The following is an 18938-nucleotide window of genomic DNA, read 5'->3' as shown; positions in this document are numbered from 1 at the left end:
GAGTGAGAGAGTGACTGAGAAGGTGACTGAGGGAGAGAGTGAGAGTGACTGAGAGAGTGACTGAGTGAGAAGGTGACTGAGGGAGAGAGAGAGAGGGAGTGAGTGAGGGAGAGAGGGTCTGAGGGGGAGAGTGACTGAGCGAGAGAGAGAGGGATAGAGTGACTGAGTGAAAGAGTGACTGAGCGAGAGAGTGAGGGATAGAGTGACGGAGTGAGAGAGAGAGGGATATAGTGAGTGAGAGAGAGAGGGATCGAGTGAGAGAGTGACTGAGAGAGTGACTGAGTGAGAAGGTGACTGAGGGAGAGAGAGAGGGAGTGAGTGAGGGAGAGAGGGACTAAGGCAGAGCGTGACCGAGGGAGAGAGAGAGGGAGGGAGTATTTGAGGGAGAGAAATAGGGTGACTGAGGGAACGAAAGAGAGAGTGATGAGGGAGGGATAGAGGGAGATATAAAGGGAGAGTGTGACCGAGGGTGGCATAGAGAGAGAGAGTGACTGAGGGGGAGAGAGGGACAGAGGGAGAAAGAGCGGGAGAGAGTGACTGTACGAGATAGAGAGAGAGAGTGACTGAGAGAGAGTGAGATACAGGGAGAGTTGGAGGGAGAGTGACTGAGGGAGAGATGGAGGGGTACAGTGACTGAGTGAGAGAGATAGGGATAGGGTGACTGAGTGAGATAGAGAGGGATAGAGTGAGTGAGAGAGAGATGGATAGAGTGAGAGAGTGAGTGAGTGAGAGAGATAGGGATAGAGTGACTGAGTGAGAAAGAGAGTGAGAGAGGGACTGAGTGAGAGAGAGAGGCAGATAGAGTGACTGAGAGAGTGAGGGATTGACTGAGTGAGAGAGAGAGGGATAGAGTGACTGAGAGAAAGAGTGACTGAGCGAGAGAGAGAGGGATAGAGTGACTGAGTGAGAGAGAGGGATAGAGTGAGTGAGAGAGAGAGGGATAGAGTGAGAGAGTGACTGAGAAGGTGACTGAGGGAGAGAGAGAGGGAGTGAGTGAGGGAGAGAGGGACTGCGGGGGAGAGTGACTGAGGGAGAGAGAGAGGGATAGAGTGACTGAGTGAAAGAGTGACTGAGCGAGAGAGAGAGAGGGATAGAGTGACGGAGTGAGAGAGAGGGATATAGTGAGTGAGAGAGAGAGGGATAGAGTGAGAGAGTGAGTGAGTGAGAGAGATAGGGATAGAGTGACTGAGTGAGAAAGAGAGTGAGGGAGTGACTGATGGAGAGAGAGAGTGAGAGAGGGACTGAGTGAGAGAGAGAGGGGGACAGAGTGACTGAGAGAGTGAGGGATTGACTGAGTGAGAGAGAGAGGGATTGTGACTGAGAGAAAGAGTGACTGAGCGAGAGAGAGATGGATTGAGTGACTGTGTGAGAGAGAGAGGGATAGAGTGAGTGAGAGAGAGAGGGATAGAGTGAGAGAGTGACTGAGAAGGTGACTGAGGGAGAGAGTGAGAGTGACTGAGAGAGTGACTGAGTGAGAAGGTGACTGAGGGAGAGAGAGAGGGAGTGAGTGAGGGAGAGAGGGACTGAGGGGGAGAGTGACTGAGGGAGAGAGAGAGGGATAGAGTGACTGAGTGAAAGAGTGACTGAGCGACAGAGAGAGGGATAGAGTGACGGAGTGAGAGAGAGAGGGATATAGTGAGTGAGAGAGAGAGGGATAGAGTGAGAGAGTGACTGAGAGAGTGACTGAGTGAGAAGGTGACTGAGGGAGAGAGAGAGGGAGTGAGTGAGGGAGAGAGGGACTAAGGCAGAGCGTGACCGAGGGAGAGAGAGAGGGAGGGAGTAATTGAGGGAGAGAAATAGGGTGACTGAGGGAACGAAAGAGAGAGTGATGAGGGAGGGATAGAGGGAGATATAAAGGGAGAGTGTGACCGAGGGTGGCATAGAGAGAGAGAGTGACTGAGGGGGAGAGAGGGACAGAGGGAGAAAGAGCGGGAGAGAGTGACTGTACGAGATAGAGGGAGAGAGTGACTGAGAGAGAGTGAGATAGAGGGAGAGTTGGAGGGAGAGTGACTGAGGGAGAGATGGAGGGATAGAGTGACTGAGGGAGAGAGAAATGGATAGAGTGACTGAGTTAGAGGTAGAGTGAGGGAGTGACTGAGTGAGTGAGAGTGGGATAGAGTGACCATGAGAGAGAGAGGGATAGTGACTGAGGGAGAGGGAGAGTGAGAGAGTGACTGAGTGAGAGATAGAGGAAGGGAGTGACTGAGTGAGAGAGGGGGGAGAGTGACTGAAGGAGAGAGAGAGGGTTAGAGAGAGAGTTAGAGAATGACTGAGTGAGAGAGTGACTGAGTGAGAGAGTGACTGAGTGAGAGAGGGAGAGAGTGACTGAGGGAGGGAGAGAGGGATAGAGAGAGAGTGGGAGAATGACTAAGTGTGAGAGTGACTGTCTGGGAGAGTGACTGAGTGGAAGAGAGGGATGGAGTGACTGAGTGAGAGAGAGAGTGAGGGAGTGACTGAGTGAGAGAGAGAGAGGGATAGAGTGACTGAGTGAGAGAGAGGGATAGAGTGAGTGAGAGAGAGAGGGACAGAGTGAGAGTGACTGAGTGAGAGAGGGATAGTGACTGAGTGAGAGGGAGATTGAGTGAGTGACTGAGTGAGAGATAGAGGGAGAGAGTGACTGAGTGAGAGAGGGGGGAGAGTGACTGAAGGAGAGAGAGAGGGTTAGAGAGAGAGTTAGAGAATGACTGAGTGAGAGAGTGACTGAGTGAGAGAGTGACTGAGTGAGAGAGGGAGAGAGAGAGTGGGAGAATGACTAAGTGAGAGAGTGACTGAATGAGAGAGAGAAGGATAGAGTGAATGTCTGGGAGAGTGACTGAGTGGGAGAGAGGGATGGAGTGACTGAATGAGAGAGTGACTGAATGAGAGAGTGAGTGCAGAAGAGAGAGAGTGAGGGATTGACTGAGTGAGAGAGAGTGGGATAGAGTGACTGAGTGAGAGAGATAGGGATAGAGTGACTGAGTGAGATAGAGAGGGATAGAGTGAGTGAGAGAGAGATGGATAGAGTGAGAGAGTGAGTGAGTGAGAGAGATAGGGATAGAGTGACTGAGTGAGAAAGAGAGTGAGGGAGTGACTGAGGGAGAGAGAGAGTGAGAGAGGGACTGAGTGAGAGAGAGAGGGGGATAGAGTGACTGAGAGAGTGAAGGATTGACTGAGTGAGAGAGAGAGGGATAGAGTGACTGAGAGAAAGAGTGACTGAGCGAGAGAGAGAGGGATAGAGTGACTGTGTGAGAGAGAGAGGGATAGAGTGAGTGAGAGAGAGAGAGGGATAGAGTGAGAGAGTGACTGAGAAGGTGACTGAGGGAGAGAGTGAGAGTGACTGAGAGAGTGACTGAGTGAGAAGGTGACTGAGGGAGAGAGAGAGGGAGTGAGTGACTGAGTGAAAGAGTGACTGAGCGAGAGAGAGGGATAGAGTGACGGAGTGAGAGGGAGAGGGATATAGTGAGTGAGAGAGAGAGTGAGAGAGTGACTGAGTGAGAAGGTGACTGAGGGAGAGAGTGAGAGAGTGAATGAGTGAGAAGGTGACTGAGGGAGAGAGAGAGGGAGTGAGTGAGGGAGAGAGGGACTGAGGGGAGAGTGACTGAGGGAGAGAGAGGGATAGAGTGACTGAGTGAAAGAGTGACTGAGCGAGAGAGAGAGGGATAGAGTGAGAGAGAGTGGGATAGAGTGAGTGAGAGAGAGAGGGATAGAGTGAGAGAGTGACTGAGAGAGTGACTGAGAGAAGGTGACTGAGGGAGAGAGTGAGAGAGTGACTGAGAGAGTGACTGAGTGAGAAGGTGACTGAGGGAGAGAGGGAGTGAGTGAGGGAGAGGGGGACGAAGGCAGAGCGTGACTGAGGGAGAGAGGGAGGGAGTAATTGAGGGAGAGAAATAGGGTGACTGGGAACGAAAGAGAGAGTGATGAGGGGGAGATAGAGGGAGATATAAAGGGAGAGTGTGACTGAGGGTGGCATAGAGAGAGCGAGTGACTGAGGGGGAGAGAGGGACAGAGGGAGAAAGAGCGGGAGAGAGTGACTGTACGAGATAGAGGGAGAGAGTGACTGAGAGAGAGTGAGATAGAGGGAGAGTGACTGAGGGAGAGATGGAGGGATAGAGTGACTGAGGGAGAGAGAGATGGATAGAGTGAATGAGTTAGAGGTAGAGTGAGGGAGTGACTGGGATAGAGTGACCATGAGAGAGAGAGGGATAGTGACTGAGTGAGAGAGCGAGAGAGTGACTGAGTGAGAGAGAAAGTGAGGGAGTGACTGAGTGAGAGAGGGATAGAGGAACTGAGTGAGAGATAGAAGGATAGTGACTGTGTGAGAGAGTGACTGAGAGAGTGACTGAGTGAGAGAGAGAGGGATAGTAACTGAGTGAGAGAGAGACTGAGGGAGAGAGAGAGGGATAGAGCGAGAGAGAGAGTGACTGAGCGAGAGAGAGGGATAGAGTGACTGAGTGAGAGAGAGAGGGATAGAGTGAGTGAGAGAGAGAGGGATAGAGTGAGAGAGTGACTGAGAAGGTGACTAAGGGAGAGAGTGAGAGTGACTGAGAGAGTGACTGTGTGAGAAGGTGACTGAGGGAGAGAGAGAGGGAGTGAGTGAGGGAGAGAGGGACTGAGGGGTAGAGTGACTGAGGGAGAGAGAGAGGGATAGAGTGACTGAGTGAAAGAGTGACTGAGCGACAGAGAGAGGGATAGAGTGACGGAGTGAGAGAGAGAGGGATATAGTGAGTGAGAGAGAGAGGGATAGAGTGAGAGAGTGACTGAGAGAGTGACTGAGTGAGAAGGTGACTGAGGGAGAGAGAGAGGGAGTGAGTGAGGGAGAGAGGGACTAAGGCAGAGCGTGACCGAGGGAGAGAGAGAGGGAGGGAGTAATTGAGGGAGAGAAATAGGGTGACTGAGGGAACGAAAGAGAGAGTGATGAGGGAGGGATAGAGGGAGATATAAAGGGAGAGTGTGACCGAGGGTGGCATAGAGAGAGAGAGTGACTGAGGGGGAGAGAGGGACAGAGGGAGAAAGAGCGGGAGAGAGTGACTGTACGAGATAGAGGGAGAGAGTGACTGAGAGAGAGTGAGATAGAGGGAGAGTTGGAGGGAGAGTGACTGAGGGAGAGATGGAGGGATAGAGTGACTGAGGGAGAGAGAAATGGATAGAGTGACTGAGTTAGAGGTAGAGTGAGGGAGTGACTGAGTGAGTGAGAGTGGGATAGAGTGACCATGAGAGAGAGAGGGATAGTGACTGAGGGAGAGGGAGAGTGAGAGAGTGACTGAGTGAGAGATAGAGGAAGGGAGTGACTGAGTGAGAGAGCGGGGAGAGTGACTGAAGGAGAGAGAGAGGGTTAGAGAGAGAGTTAGAGAATGACTGAGTGAGAGAGTGACTGAGTGAGAGAGTGACTGAGTGAGAGAGGGAGAGAGTGACTGAGGGAGGGAGAGAGGGATAGAGAGAGAGTGGGAGAATGACTAAGTGTGAGAGTGACTGTCTGGGAGAGTGACTGAGTGGAAGAGAGGGAGGGAGTGACTGAGTGAGAGAGAGAGTGAGGGAGTGACTGAGTGAGAGAGAGAGAGGGATAGAGTGACTGAGTGAGAGAGAGGGATAGAGTGAGTGAGAGAGAGAGGGACAGAGTGAGAGTGACTGAGTGAGAGAGGGATAGTGACTGAGTGAGAGGGAGATTGAGTGAGTGACTGAGTGAGAGATAGAGGGAGAGAGTGACTGAGTGAGAGAGGGGGGAGAGTGACTGAAGGAGAGAGAGAGGGTTAGAGAGAGAGTTAGAGAATGACTGAGTGAGAGAGTGACTGAGTGAGAGAGTGACTGAGTGAGAGAGGGAGAGAGAGAGTGGGAGAATGACTAAGTGAGAGAGTGACTGAATGAGAGAGAGAAGGATAGAGTAAATGTCTGGGAGAGTGACTGAGTGGGAGAGAGGGATGGAGTGACTGAATGAGAGAGTGACTGAATGAGAGAGTGAGTGCAGAAGAGAGAGAGTGAGGGATTGACTGAGTGAGAGAGAGTGGGATAGAGTGACTGAGTGAGAGAGATAGGGATAGAGTGACTGAGTGAGATAGAGAGGGATAGAGTGAGTGAGAGAGAGATGGATAGAGTGAGAGAGTGAGTGAGTGAGAGAGATAGGGATAGAGTGACTGAGTGAGAAAGAGAGTGAGGGAGTGACTGAGGGAGAGAGAGAGAGAGAGGGACTGAGTGAGAGAGAGAGGGGGATAGAGTGACTGAGAGAGTGAGGGATTGACTGAGTGAGAGAGAGAGGGATAGAGTGACTGAGAGAAAGAGTGACTGAGCGAGAGAGAGGGATAGAGTGACTGAGTGAGAGAGAGAGGGATAGAGTGAGTGAGAGAGAGAGGGATAGAGTGAGAGAGTGACTGAGAAGGTGACTAAGGGAGAGAGTGAGAGTGACTGAGAGAGTGACTGAGTGAGAAGGGGACTGAGGGAGAGAGAGAGGGAGTGAGTGACTGAGTGAAAGAGTGACTGAGCGAGAGAGAGGGATAGAGTGACGGAGTGAGAGGGAGAGGGATATAGTGAGTGAGACAGAGAGTGAGAGAGTGACTGAGTGAGAAGGTGACTGAGGGAGAGAGTGAGAGAGTGAATGAGTGAGAAGGTGACTGAGGGAGAGAGGGAGTGAGTGAGGGAGAGAGGGACTGAGGGGAGAGTGACTGAGGGAGAGAGAGGGATAGAGTGACTGAGTGAAAGAGTGACTGAGCGAGAGAGAGTGGGATAGAGTGAGTGAGAGAGAGAGGGATAGAGTGAGAGAGTGACTGAGAGAGTGACTGAGAGAAGGTGACTGAGGGAGAGAGTGAGAGAGTGACTGAGTGAGAAGGTGACTGAGGGAGAGAGGGAGTGAGTGAGGGAGAGAGGGACGAAGGCAGAGCGTGACTGAGGGAGAGAGGGAGGGAGTAATTGAGGGAGAGAAATAGGGTGACTGGGAACGAAAGAGAGAGTGATGAGGGGGAGATAGAGGGAGATATAAAGGGAGAGTGTGACTGAGGGTGGCATAGAGAGAGAGAGTGACTGAGGGGGAGAGAGGGACAGAGGGAGAAAGAGCGGGAGAGAGTGACTGTACGAGATAGAGGGAGAGAGTGACTGAGAGAGAGTGAGATAGAGGGAGAGTGACTGAGGGAGAGATGGAGGGATAGAGTGACTGAGGGAGAGAGAGATGGATAGAGTGACTGAGTTAGAGGTAGAGTGAGGGAGTGACTGGGATAGAGTGACCATGAGAGAGAGAGGGATAGTGACTGAGTGAGAGAGCGAGAGAGTGACTGAGTGAGAGAGAAAGTGAGGGAGTGACTGAGTGAGAGAGGGATAGAGGAACTGAGTGAGAGATAGAAGGATAGTGACTGTGTGAGAGAGTGACTGAGAGAGTGACTGAGTGAGAGAGAGAGGGATAGTAACTGAGTGAGAGAGAGACTGAGGGAGAGAGAGAGGGATAGAGCGAGAGAGAGAGTGACTGAGCGAGAGAGAGGGATAGAGTGACTGAGTGAGAGAGAGAGGGATAGAGTGAGTGAGAGAGAGAGGGATAGAGTGAGAGAGTGACTGAGAAGGTGACTAAGGGAGAGAGTGAGAGTGACTGAGAGAGTGACTGAGTGAGAAGGTGACTGAGGGAGAGAGAGAGGGAGTGAGTGAGGGAGAGAGGGACTGAGGGGTAGAGTGACTGAGGGAGAGAGAGAGGGATAGAGTGACTGAGTGAAAGAGTGACTGAGCGAGAGAGAGGGATAGAGTGACGGAGTGAGAGGGAGAGGGATATAGTGAGTGAGAGAGAGAGTGAGAGAGTGACTGAGTGAGAAGGTGACTGAGGGAGAGAGTGAGAGAGTGAATGAGTGAGAAGGTGACTGAGGGAGAGAGAGAGGGAGTGAGTGAGGGAGAGAGGGACTGAGGGGAGAGTGACTGAGGGAGAGAGAGAGGGATAGAGTGACTGAGTGAAAGAGTGACTGAGCGAGAGAGAGAGGGATAGAGTGACTGAGTGAGAGAGAGTGGGATAGAGTGAGTGAGAGAGAGAGGGATAGAGTGAGAGAGTGACTGAGAGAGTGACTGAGAGAAGGTGACTGAGGGAGAGAGTGAGAGAGTGACTGAGAGACTAACTGAGTGAGAAGGTGACTGAGGGAGAGAGGGAGTGAGTGAGGGAGAGAGGGACGAAGGCAGAGCGTGACTGAGGGAGAGAGGGAGGGAGTAATTGAGGGAGAGAAATAGGGTGACTGGGAACGAAAGAGAGAGTGATGAGGGGGAGATAGAGGGAGATATAAAGGGAGAGTGTGACTGAGGGTGGCATAGAGAGAGAGAGTGACTGAGGGGGAGAGAGGGACAGAGGGAGAAAGAGCGGGAGAGAGTGACTGTACGAGATAGAGGGAGAGAGTGACTGAGAGAGAGTGAGATAGAGGGAGAGTGACTGAGGGAGAGATGGAGGGAGAGAGTGACTGAGGGAGAGAGAGATGGATAGAGTGACTGAGTTAGAGGTAGAGTGAGGGAGTGACTGTGGGATAGAGTGACCATGAGAGAGAGAGGGATAGTGACTGAGTGAGAGAGCGAGAGAGTGACTGAGTGAGAGAGAAAGTGAGGGAGTGACTGAGTGAGAGAGGGATAGAGGAACTGAGTGAGAGATAGAAGGATAGTGACTGTGTGAGAGAGTGACTGAGAGAGTGACTGAGTGAGAGAGAGAGGGATAGTAACTGAGTGAGAGAGAGACTGAGGGAGAGAGAGAGGGATAGAGCGAGAGAGAGAGTGACTGAGTGAGAGAGGGATAGTGACTGAGTGAGAGGGAGAGTGAGAGAGTGACTGAGTGAGAGAGAAAGTGAGGGAGTGTCTGAGAAAGTGGGATAGAGTGAGAGAGAGGGATAGAGTGACTGAGTGAGAAGGTGACTGAGGGAGAGAGGGAGTGAGTGAGGGAGAGAGGGACGAAGGCAGAGCGTGACTGAGGGAGAGAGGGAGGGAGTAATTGAGGGAGAGAAATAGGGTGACTGGGAACGAAAGAGAGAGTGATGAGGGGGAGATAGAGGGAGATATAAAGGGAGAGTGTGACTGAGGGTGGCATAGAGAGAGAGAGTGACTGAGGGGGAGAGAGGGACAGAGGGAGAAAGAGCGGGAGAGAGTGACTGTACGAGATAGAGGGAGAGAGTGACTGAGAGAGAGTGAGATAGAGGGAGAGTGACTGAGGGAGAGATGGAGGGATAGAGTGACTGAGGGAGAGAGAGATGGATAGAGTGACTGAGTTAGAGGTAGAGTGAGGGAGTGACTGGGATAGAGTGACCATGAGAGAGAGAGGGATAGTGACTGAGTGAGAGAGCGAGAGAGTGACTGAGTGAGAGAGAAAGTGAGGGAGTGACTGAGTGAGAGAGGGATAGAGGAACTGAGTGAGAGATAGAAGGATAGTGACTGTGTGAGAGAGTGACTGAGAGAGTGACTGAGTGAGAGAGAGAGGGATAGTAACTGAGTGAGAGAGAGACTGAGGGAGAGAGAGAGGGATAGAGCGAGAGAGAGAGTGACTGAGCGAGAGAGAGGGATAGAGTGACTGAGTGAGAGAGAGAGGGATAGAGTGAGTGAGAGAGAGAGGGATAGAGTGAGAGAGTGACTGAGAAGGTGACTAAGGGAGAGAGTGAGAGTGACTGAGAGAGTGACTGAGTGAGAAGGTGACTGAGGGAGAGAGAGAGGGAGTGAGTGAGGGAGAGAGGGACTGAGGGGTAGAGTGACTGAGGGAGAGAGAGAGGGATAGAGTGACTGAGTGAAAGAGTGACTGAGCGAGAGAGAGGGATAGAGTGACGGAGTGAGAGGGAGAGGGATATAGTGAGTGAGAGAGAGAGTGAGAGAGTGACTGAGTGAGAAGGTGACTGAGGGAGAGAGTGAGAGAGTGAATGAGTGAGAAGGTGACTGAGGGAGAGAGAGAGGGAGTGAGTGAGGGAGAGAGGGACTGAGGGGAGAGTGACTGAGGGAGAGAGAGAGGGATAGAGTGACTGAGTGAAAGAGTGACTGAGCGAGAGAGAGAGGGATAGAGTGACTGAGTGAGAGAGAGTGGGATAGAGTGAGTGAGAGAGAGAGGGATAGAGTGAGAGAGTGACTGAGAGAGTGACTGAGAGAAGGTGACTGAGGGAGAGAGTGAGAGAGTGACTGAGAGACTAACTGAGTGAGAAGGTGACTGAGGGAGAGAGGGAGTGAGTGAGGGAGAGAGGGACGAAGGCAGAGCGTGACTGAGGGAGAGAGGGAGGGAGTAATTGAGGGAGAGAAATAGGGTGACTGGGAACGAAAGAGAGAGTGATGAGGGGGAGATAGAGGGAGATATAAAGGGAGAGTGTGACTGAGGGTGGCATAGAGAGAGAGAGTGACTGAGGGGGAGAGAGGGACAGAGGGAGAAAGAGCGGGAGAGAGTGACTGTACGAGATAGAGGGAGAGAGTGACTGAGAGAGAGTGAGATAGAGGGAGAGTGACTGAGGGAGAGATGGAGGGAGAGAGTGACTGAGGGAGAGAGAGATGGATAGAGTGACTGAGTTAGAGGTAGAGTGAGGGAGTGACTGTGGGATAGAGTGACCATGAGAGAGAGAGGGATAGTGACTGAGTGAGAGAGCGAGAGAGTGACTGAGTGAGAGAGAAAGTGAGGGAGTGACTGAGTGAGAGAGGGATAGAGGAACTGAGTGAGAGATAGAAGGATAGTGACTGTGTGAGAGAGTGACTGAGAGAGTGACTGAGTGAGAGAGAGAGGGATAGTAACTGAGTGAGAGAGAGACTGAGGGAGAGAGAGAGGGATAGAGCGAGAGAGAGAGTGACTGAGTGAGAGAGGGATAGTGACTGAGTGAGAGGGAGAGTGAGAGAGTGACTGAGTGAGAGAGAAAGTGAGGGAGTGTCTGAGAAAGTGGGATAGAGTGAGAGAGAGGGATAGAGTGACTGAGTGAGAAGGTGACTGAGGGAGAGAGGGAGTGAGTGAGGGAGAGAGGGACGAAGGCAGAGCGTGACTGAGGGAGAGAGGGAGGGAGTAATTGAGGGAGAGAAATAGGGTGACTGGGAACGAAAGAGAGAGTGATGAGGGGGAGATAGAGGGAGATATAAAGGGAGAGTGTGACTGAGGGTGGCATAGAGAGAGAGAGTGACTGAGGGGGAGAGAGGGACAGAGGGAGAAAGAGCGGGAGAGAGTGACTGTACGAGATAGAGGGAGAGTGTGACTGAGAGAGAGTGAGATAGAGGGAGAGTGACTGAGGGAGAGATGGAGGGATAGAGTGACTGAGGGAGAGAGAGATGGATAGAGTGACTGAGTTAGAGGTAGAGTGAGGGAGTGACTGGGATAGAGTGACCATGAGAGAGAGAGGGATAGTGACTGAGTGAGAGAGCGAGAGAGTGACTGAGTGAGAGAGAAAGTGAGGGAGTGACTGAGTGAGAGAGGGATAGAGGAACTGAGTGAGAGATAGAAGGATAGTGACTGTGTGAGAGAGTGACTGAGAGAGTGACTGAGAGAGAGAGAGGGATAGTAACTGAGTGAGAGAGAGACTGAGGGAGAGAGAGAGGGATAGAGCGAGAGAGAGAGTGACTGAGCGAGAGAGAGGGATAGAGTGACTGAGTGAGAGAGAGAGGGATAGAGTGAGTGAGAGAGAGAGGGATAGAGTGAGAGAGTGACTGAGAAGGTGACTAAGGGAGAGAGTGAGAGTGACTGAGAGAGTGACTGAGTGAGAAGGTGACTGAGGGAGAGAGAGAGGGAGTGAGTGAGGGAGAGAGGGACTGAGGGGTAGAGTGACTGAGGGAGAGAGAGAGGGATAGAGTGACTGAGTGAAAGAGTGACTGAGCGAGAGAGAGGGATAGAGTGACGGAGTGAGAGGGAGAGGGATATAGTGAGTGAGAGAGAGAGTGAGAGAGTGACTGAGTGAGAAGGTGACTGAGGGAGAGAGTGAGAGAGTGAATGAGTGAGAAGGTGACTGAGGGAGAGAGAGAGGGAGTGAGTGAGGGAGAGAGGGACTGAGGGGAGAGTGACTGAGGGAGAGAGAGAGGGATAGAGTGACTGAGTGAAAGAGTGACTGAGCGAGAGAGAGAGGGATAGAGTGACTGAGTGAGAGAGAGTGGGATAGAGTGAGTGAGAGAGAGAGGGATAGAGTGAGAGAGTGACTGAGAGAGTGACTGAGAGAAGGTGACTGAGGGAGAGAGTGAGAGAGTGACTGAGAGACTAACTGAGTGAGAAGGTGACTGAGGGAGAGAGGGAGTGAGTGAGGGAGAGAGGGACGAAGGCAGAGCGTGACTGAGGGAGAGAGGGAGGGAGTAATTGAGGGAGAGAAATAGGGTGACTGGGAACGAAAGAGAGAGTGATGAGGGGGAGATAGAGGGAGATATAAAGGGAGAGTGTGACTGAGGGTGGCATAGAGAGAGAGAGTGACTGAGGGGGAGAGAGGGACAGAGGGAGAAAGAGCGGGAGAGAGTGACTGTACGAGATAGAGGGAGAGAGTGACTGAGAGAGAGTGAGATAGAGGGAGAGTGACTGAGGGAGAGATGGAGGGAGAGAGTGACTGAGGGAGAGAGAGATGGATAGAGTGACTGAGTTAGAGGTAGAGTGAGGGAGTGACTGTGGGATAGAGTGACCATGAGAGAGAGAGGGATAGTGACTGAGTGAGAGAGCGAGAGAGTGACTGAGTGAGAGAGAAAGTGAGGGAGTGACTGAGTGAGAGAGGGATAGAGGAACTGAGTGAGAGATAGAAGGATAGTGACTGTGTGAGAGAGTGACTGAGAGAGTGACTGAGTGAGAGAGAGAGGGATAGTAACTGAGTGAGAGAGAGACTGAGGGAGAGAGAGAGGGATAGAGCGAGAGAGAGAGTGACTGAGTGAGAGAGGGATAGTGACTGAGTGAGAGGGAGAGTGAGAGAGTGACTGAGTGAGAGAGAAAGTGAGGGAGTGTCTGAGAAAGTGGGATAGAGTGAGAGAGAGGGATAGAGTGACTGAGTGAGAGAGACAGGGATATAGTGACTGAGTGAGGGAGTGACTGGTGAGAGAGGGATGGTGAATGAGTGAGAGGGAGAGGGATAGAGAGAGAGTGAGAAAGTGACTAAGTGAGAGAGTGACTGACTGAGAGTGAGGGAATGACTGAGTGAGAGATAGAGTGAGGGAGTGACGAGGAAGAGAGTGACTGAGTGAGAGAGAGAGAGTCAGGGAGTGACTGAGTGAGATAGAGGGGGATAGAGTGACTGAGGGAGAGAGAGAGTGAGGGAGTGACTGAGGGAGAGAGAGAGGGAGAGTGACTGAGGGAGGGATAGAGGCAGAGAGTGCCTGAGGGAATGAGAGAGAAAGTGTGACTGAGGGAGGGAGAAAGGGAGGGAGTGATTAAGGGAGAGAGAGAGGGAGAGGGTGACTGAGGGTGAGAGAGAGGGAGGGAGTGATGAGGGAGAAATAGGGAGAGAGAGCGGGAGAGAATGACTGAGCGTGAGATAAAGAGAGAGTGTGACTGAGGGAGGGAGTGACTGAGAGAGAGATAGAGGGAGAGAGTGACTGAGGGAGAGATAGAGAGAGTGAGGGAGAGGGAATGAGTGAGTGAGTGAAAGAGTGAGTGAGGGAATGAGAGAGAGAGTGAGAGTGAGTATCTGAGGGGGAGAGTAAGTGAGAGTGAGTGAGTGAGGGACTGAGGGAGGGAGTGAGGGAGATAGGGACTGAGTGAGTGAGGGAGAGAGTGAATGAGAGAGTCAGTGACTGAGGGAGCAAGTGAGGGAGGAAGAGAGTGAGGGAGAGAGGGACTGAGGGAGGGAGTGAAGATAGAGTGACTGAGTGACTGAGGGAGAGAGTGAGGGACTGAGGGAGAGAGTGAGGGAGGGGGGACTGAGGGAGAGAGTGAAGGAGAGGGGGACTGAGGGAGAGAGCGAGGGAGAGGGGTACTGAGGGAGAGGGGGACTGAGGGAGAGAGGGACTGAGGAAGAGAGTGAGGGAGAGGCACAGGGGGAGAGAGTGAGGGACTGAGGGAGAGAGGGGGAGAGTGACTGAGGGGGAGAGTGAGTGAGAGGGACTGAGGGACTGAGGGAGAGAGTCAGCGAGAGGGACTGAGGGAGACTGTGATGGAGAGAGGGACTGAGGGGTGAGTGACTGAGTGTGAGATAGAGGGAGAGAGTGACTGAGGGAGAGATAGAGGGGGGAGAGGAACTGAGGGACAGGTAGAGTGAGTGACTGAGGGAGGGATGGGGGCGAGAGTAACTGAGCAAGCGAGAGAGAGTGCCTCAGGGAGTGAGAGACAGGGAGTGAGATAGATGGAGAGTGTAACTGAGGAAGGGATAGAGGGCGAGAGTGCCTGAGTGAGACAGAGAGAGTGACAGGGGGAGTGGTAGAGTTAGGAGTGACTGAGGGAGCGGAAGAGAGTGACTGAGGGAATGAGAGAGAGAGTGATGAGGGGGAGATAGAGGGAGATATAAAGGGAGAGTGTGACTGAGGGTGGCATAGAGAGAGAGAGTGACTGAGGGGGAGAGAGGGACAGAGGGAGAAAGAGCGGGAGAGAGTGACTGTACGAGATAGAGGGAGAGAGTGACTGAGAGAGAGTGAGATAGAGGGAGAGTGACTGAGGGAGAGATGGAGGGATAGAGTGACTGAGGGAGAGAGAGATGGATAGAGTGACTGAGTTAGAGGTAGAGTGAGGGAGTGACTGGGATAGAGTGACCATGAGAGAGAGAGGGATAGTGACTGAGTGAGAGAGCGAGAGAGTGACTGTGTGAGAGAGTGACTGAGAGAGTGACTGAGTGAGAGAGGGATAGAGTAACTGAGTGAGAGAGAGACTGAGGGAGAGAGAGAGGGATAGAGCGAGAGAGAGAGTGACTGAGTGAGAGAGAGAGGGATAGAGTGAGTGAGAGAGAGAGGGATAGAGTGAGAGAGTGACTGAGAAGGTGACTAAGGGAGAGAGTGAGAGTGACTGAGAGAGTGACTGAGTGAGAAGGTGACTGAGGGAGAGAGAGAGGGAGTGAGTGAGGGAGAGAGGGACTGAGGGGTAGAGTGACTGAGGGAGAGAGAGAGGGATAGAGTGACTGAGTGAAAGAGTGACTGAGCGACAGAGAGAGGGATAGAGTGACGGAGTGAGAGAGAGAGGGATATAGTGAGTGAGAGAGAGAGTGATAGAGTGAGAGAGCGACTGAGAGAGTGACTGAGTGAGAAGGTGACTGAGGGAGAGAGAGAGGGAGTGAGTGAGGGAGAGAGGGACTAAGGCAGAGCGTGACCGAGGGAGAGAGAGAGGGAGGGAGTAATTGAGGGAGAGAAATAGGGTGACTGAGGGAACGAAAGAGAGAGTGATGAGGGAGGGATAGAGGGAGATATAAAGGGAGAGTGTGACCGAGGGTGGCATAGAGAGAGAGAGTGACTGAGGGGGAGAGAGGGACAGAGGGAGAAAGAGCGGGAGAGAGTGACTGTACGAGATAGAGGGAGAGAGTGACTGAGAGAGAGTGAGATAGAGGGAGAGTTGGAGGGAGAGTGACTGAGGGAGAGATGGAGGGATAGAGTGACTGAGGGAGAGAGAAATGGATAGAGTGACTGAGTTAGAGGTAGAGTGAGGGAGTGACTGAGTGAGTGAGAGTGGGACAGAGTGACCATGAGAGAGAGAGGGATAGTGACTGAGGGAGAGGGAGAGTGAGAGAGTGACTGAGTGAGAGATAGAGGAAGGGAGTGACTGAGTGAGAGAGGGGGGAGAGTGACTGAAGGAGAGAGAGAGGGTTAGAGAGAGAGTTAGAGAATGACTGAGTGAGAGAGTGACTGAGTGAGAGAGTGACTGAGTGAGAGAGGGAGAGAGTGACTGAGGGAGGGAGAGAGGGATAGAGAGAGAGTGGGAGAATGACTAAGTGTGAGAGTGACTGTCTGGGAGAGTGACTGAGTGGAAGAGAGGGATGGAGTGACTGAGTGAGAGAGAGAGTGAGGGAGTGACTGAGTGAGAGAGAGAGAGGGATAGAGTGACTGAGTGAGAGAGAGGGACAGAGTGAGTGAGAGAGAGAGGGACAGAGTGAGAGTGACTGAGTGAGAGAGGGATAGTGACTGAGTGAGAGGGAGATTGAGTGAGTGACTGAGTGAGAGATAGAGGGAGAGAGTGACTGAGTGAGAGAGGGGGGAGAGTGACTGAAGGAGAGAGAGAGGGTTAGAGAGAGAGTTAGAGAATGACTGAGTGAGAGAGTGACTGAGTGAGAGAGTGACTGAGTGAGAGAGGGAGAGAGAGAGTGGGAGAATGACTAAGTGAGAGAGTGACTGAATGAGAGAGAGAAGGATAGAGTGAATGTCTGGGAGAGTGACTGAGTGGGAGAGAGGGATGGAGTGACTGAATGAGAGAGTGACTGAACGAGAGAGTGAGTGCAGAAGAGAGAGAGTGAGGGATTGACTGAGTGAGAGAGAGTGGGATAGAGTGACTGAGTGAGAGAGATAGGGATAGAGTGACTGAGTGAGATAGAGAGGGATAGAGTGAGTGAGAGAGAGATGGATAGAGTGAGAGAGTGAGTGAGTGAGAGAGATAGGGATAGAGTGACTGAGTGAGAAAGAGAGTGAGGGAGTGACTGAGGGAGAGAGAGAGAGAGAGGGACTGAGTGAGAGAGAGAGGGGGAGAGAGTGACTGAGTGAGAAGGTGACTGAGGGAGAGAGAGAGGGAGTGAGTGACTGAGTGAAAGAGTGACTGAGCGAGAGAGAGGGATAGAGTGACTGAGTGAGAGAGAGAGGGATAGAGTGAGTGAGAGAGAGAGTGAGAGAGTGACTGAGTGAGAAGGTGACTGAGGGAGAGAGTGAGAGAGTGAATGAGTGAGAAGGTGACTGAGGGAGAGAGAGAGGGAGTGAGTGAGGGAGAGAGGGACTGAGGGGAGAGTGACTGAGGGAGAGAGAGGGATAGAGTGACTGAGTGAAAGAGTGACTGAGCGAGAGAGAGTGGGATAGAGTGAGTGAGAGAGAGATGGATAGAGTGAGAGAGTGACTGAGAGAGTGACTGAGAGAAGGTGACTGAGGGAGAGAGTGAGAGAGTGACTGAGTGAGAAGGTGACTGAGGGAGAGAGGGAGTGAGTGAGGGAGAGAGGGACGAAGGCAGAGCGTGACTGAGGGAGAGAGGGAGGGAGTAATTGAGGGAGAGAAATAGGGTGACTGGGAACGAAAGAGAGAGTGATGAGGGGGAGATAGAGGGAGATATAAAGGGAGAGTGTGACTGAGGGTGGCATAGAGAGAGAGAGTGACTGAGGGGGAGAGAGGGACAGAGGGAGAAAGAGCGGGAGAGAGTGACTGTACGAGATAGAGGGAGAGAGTGACTGAGAGAGAGTGAGATAGAGGGAGAGTGACTGAGGGAGAGATGGAGGGATAGAGTGACTGAGGGAGAGAGAGATGGATAGAGTGACTGAGTTAGAGGTAGAGTGAGGGAGTGACTGGGATAGAGTGACCATGAGAGAGAGAGGGATAGTGACTGAGTGAGAGAGCGAGAGAGTGACTGAGTGAGAGAGAAAGTGAGGGAGTGACTGAGTAAGAGATGGATAGAGGAACTGAGTGAGAGATAGAAGGATAGTGACTGTGTGAGAGAGTGACTGAGAGAGTGACTGAGTGAGAGAGAGAGGGATAGTAACTGAGTGAGAGAGAGACTGAGGGAGAGAGAGAGGGATAGAGCGAGAGAGAGAGTGACTGAGCGAGAGAGAGGGATAGAGTGACTGAGTGAGAGAGAGAGGGATAGAGTGAGTGAGAGAGAGAGGGATAGAGTGAGAGAGTGACTGAGAAGGTGACTAAGGGAGAGAGTGAGAGTGACTGAGAGAGTGACTGAGTGAGAAGGTGACTGAGGGAGAGAGAGAGGGAGTGAGTGAGGGAGAGAGGGACTGAGGGGTAGAGTGACTGAGGGAGAGAGAGAGGGATAGAGTGACTGAGTGAAAGAGTGACTGAGCGAGAGAGAGGGATAGAGTGACGGAGTGAGAGGGAGAGGGATATAGTGAGTGAGAGAGAGAGTGAGAGAGTGACTGAGGGAGAGAGTGAGAGAGTGAATGAGTGAGAAGGTGACTGAGGGAGAGAGAGAGGGAGTGAGTGAGGGAGAGAGGGACTGAGGGGAGAGTGACTGAGGGAGAGAGAGAGGGATAGAGTGACTGAGTGAAAGAGTGACTGAGCGAGAGAGAGAGGGATAGAGTGACTGAGTGAGAGAGAGTGGGATAGAGTGAGTGAGAGAGAGAGGGATAGAGTGAGAGAGTGACTGAGAGAGTGACTGAGAGAAGGTGACTGAGGGAGAGAGTGAGAGAGTGTCTGAGAGACTAACTGAGTGAGAAGGTGACTGAGGGAGAGAGGGAGTGAGTGAGGGAGAGAGGGACGAAGGCAGAGCGTGACTGAGGGAGAGAGGGAGGGAGTAATTGAGGGAGAGAAATAGGGTGACTGGGAACGAAAGAGAGAGTGATGAGGGGGAGATAGAGGGAGATATAAAGGGAGAGTGTGACTGAGGGTGGCATAGAGAGAGAGAGTGACTGAGGGGGAGAGAGGGACAGAGGGAGAAAGAGCGGGAGAGAGTGACTGTACGAGATAGAGGGAGAGAGTGACTGAGAGAGAGTGAGATAGAGGGAGAGTGACTGAGGGAGAGATGGAGGGAGAGAGTGACTGAGGGAGAGAGAGATGGATAGAGTGACTGAGTTAGAGGTAGAGTGAGGGAGTGACTGTGGGATAGAGTGACCATGAGAGAGAGAGGGATAGTGACTGAGTGAGAGAGCGAGAGAGTGACTGAGTGAGAGAGAAAGTGAGGGAGTGACTGAGTGAGAGAGGGATAGAGGAACTGAGTGAGAGATAGAAGGATAGTGACTGTGTGAGAGAGTGACTGAGAGAGTGACTGAGTGAGAGAGAGAGGGATAGTAACTGAGTGAGAGAGAGACTGAGGGAGAGAGAGAGGGATAGAGCGAGAGAGAGAGTGACTGAGCGAGAGAGAGGGATAGAGTGACTGAGTGAGAGAGAGAGGGATAGAGTGAGTGAGAGAGAGAGGGATAGAGTGAGAGAGTGACTGAGAAGGTGACTAAGGGAGAGAGTGAGAGTGACTGAGAGAGTGACTGAGTGAGAAGGTGACTGAGGGA

This window comes from Heterodontus francisci, chromosome 2, assembly GCF_036365525.1.
Source record: "Heterodontus francisci isolate sHetFra1 chromosome 2, sHetFra1.hap1, whole genome shotgun sequence".
NCBI classification, from domain to species: domain Eukaryota; kingdom Metazoa; phylum Chordata; class Chondrichthyes; order Heterodontiformes; family Heterodontidae; genus Heterodontus; species Heterodontus francisci.
This window is presented reverse-complemented; position numbering follows the sequence as displayed.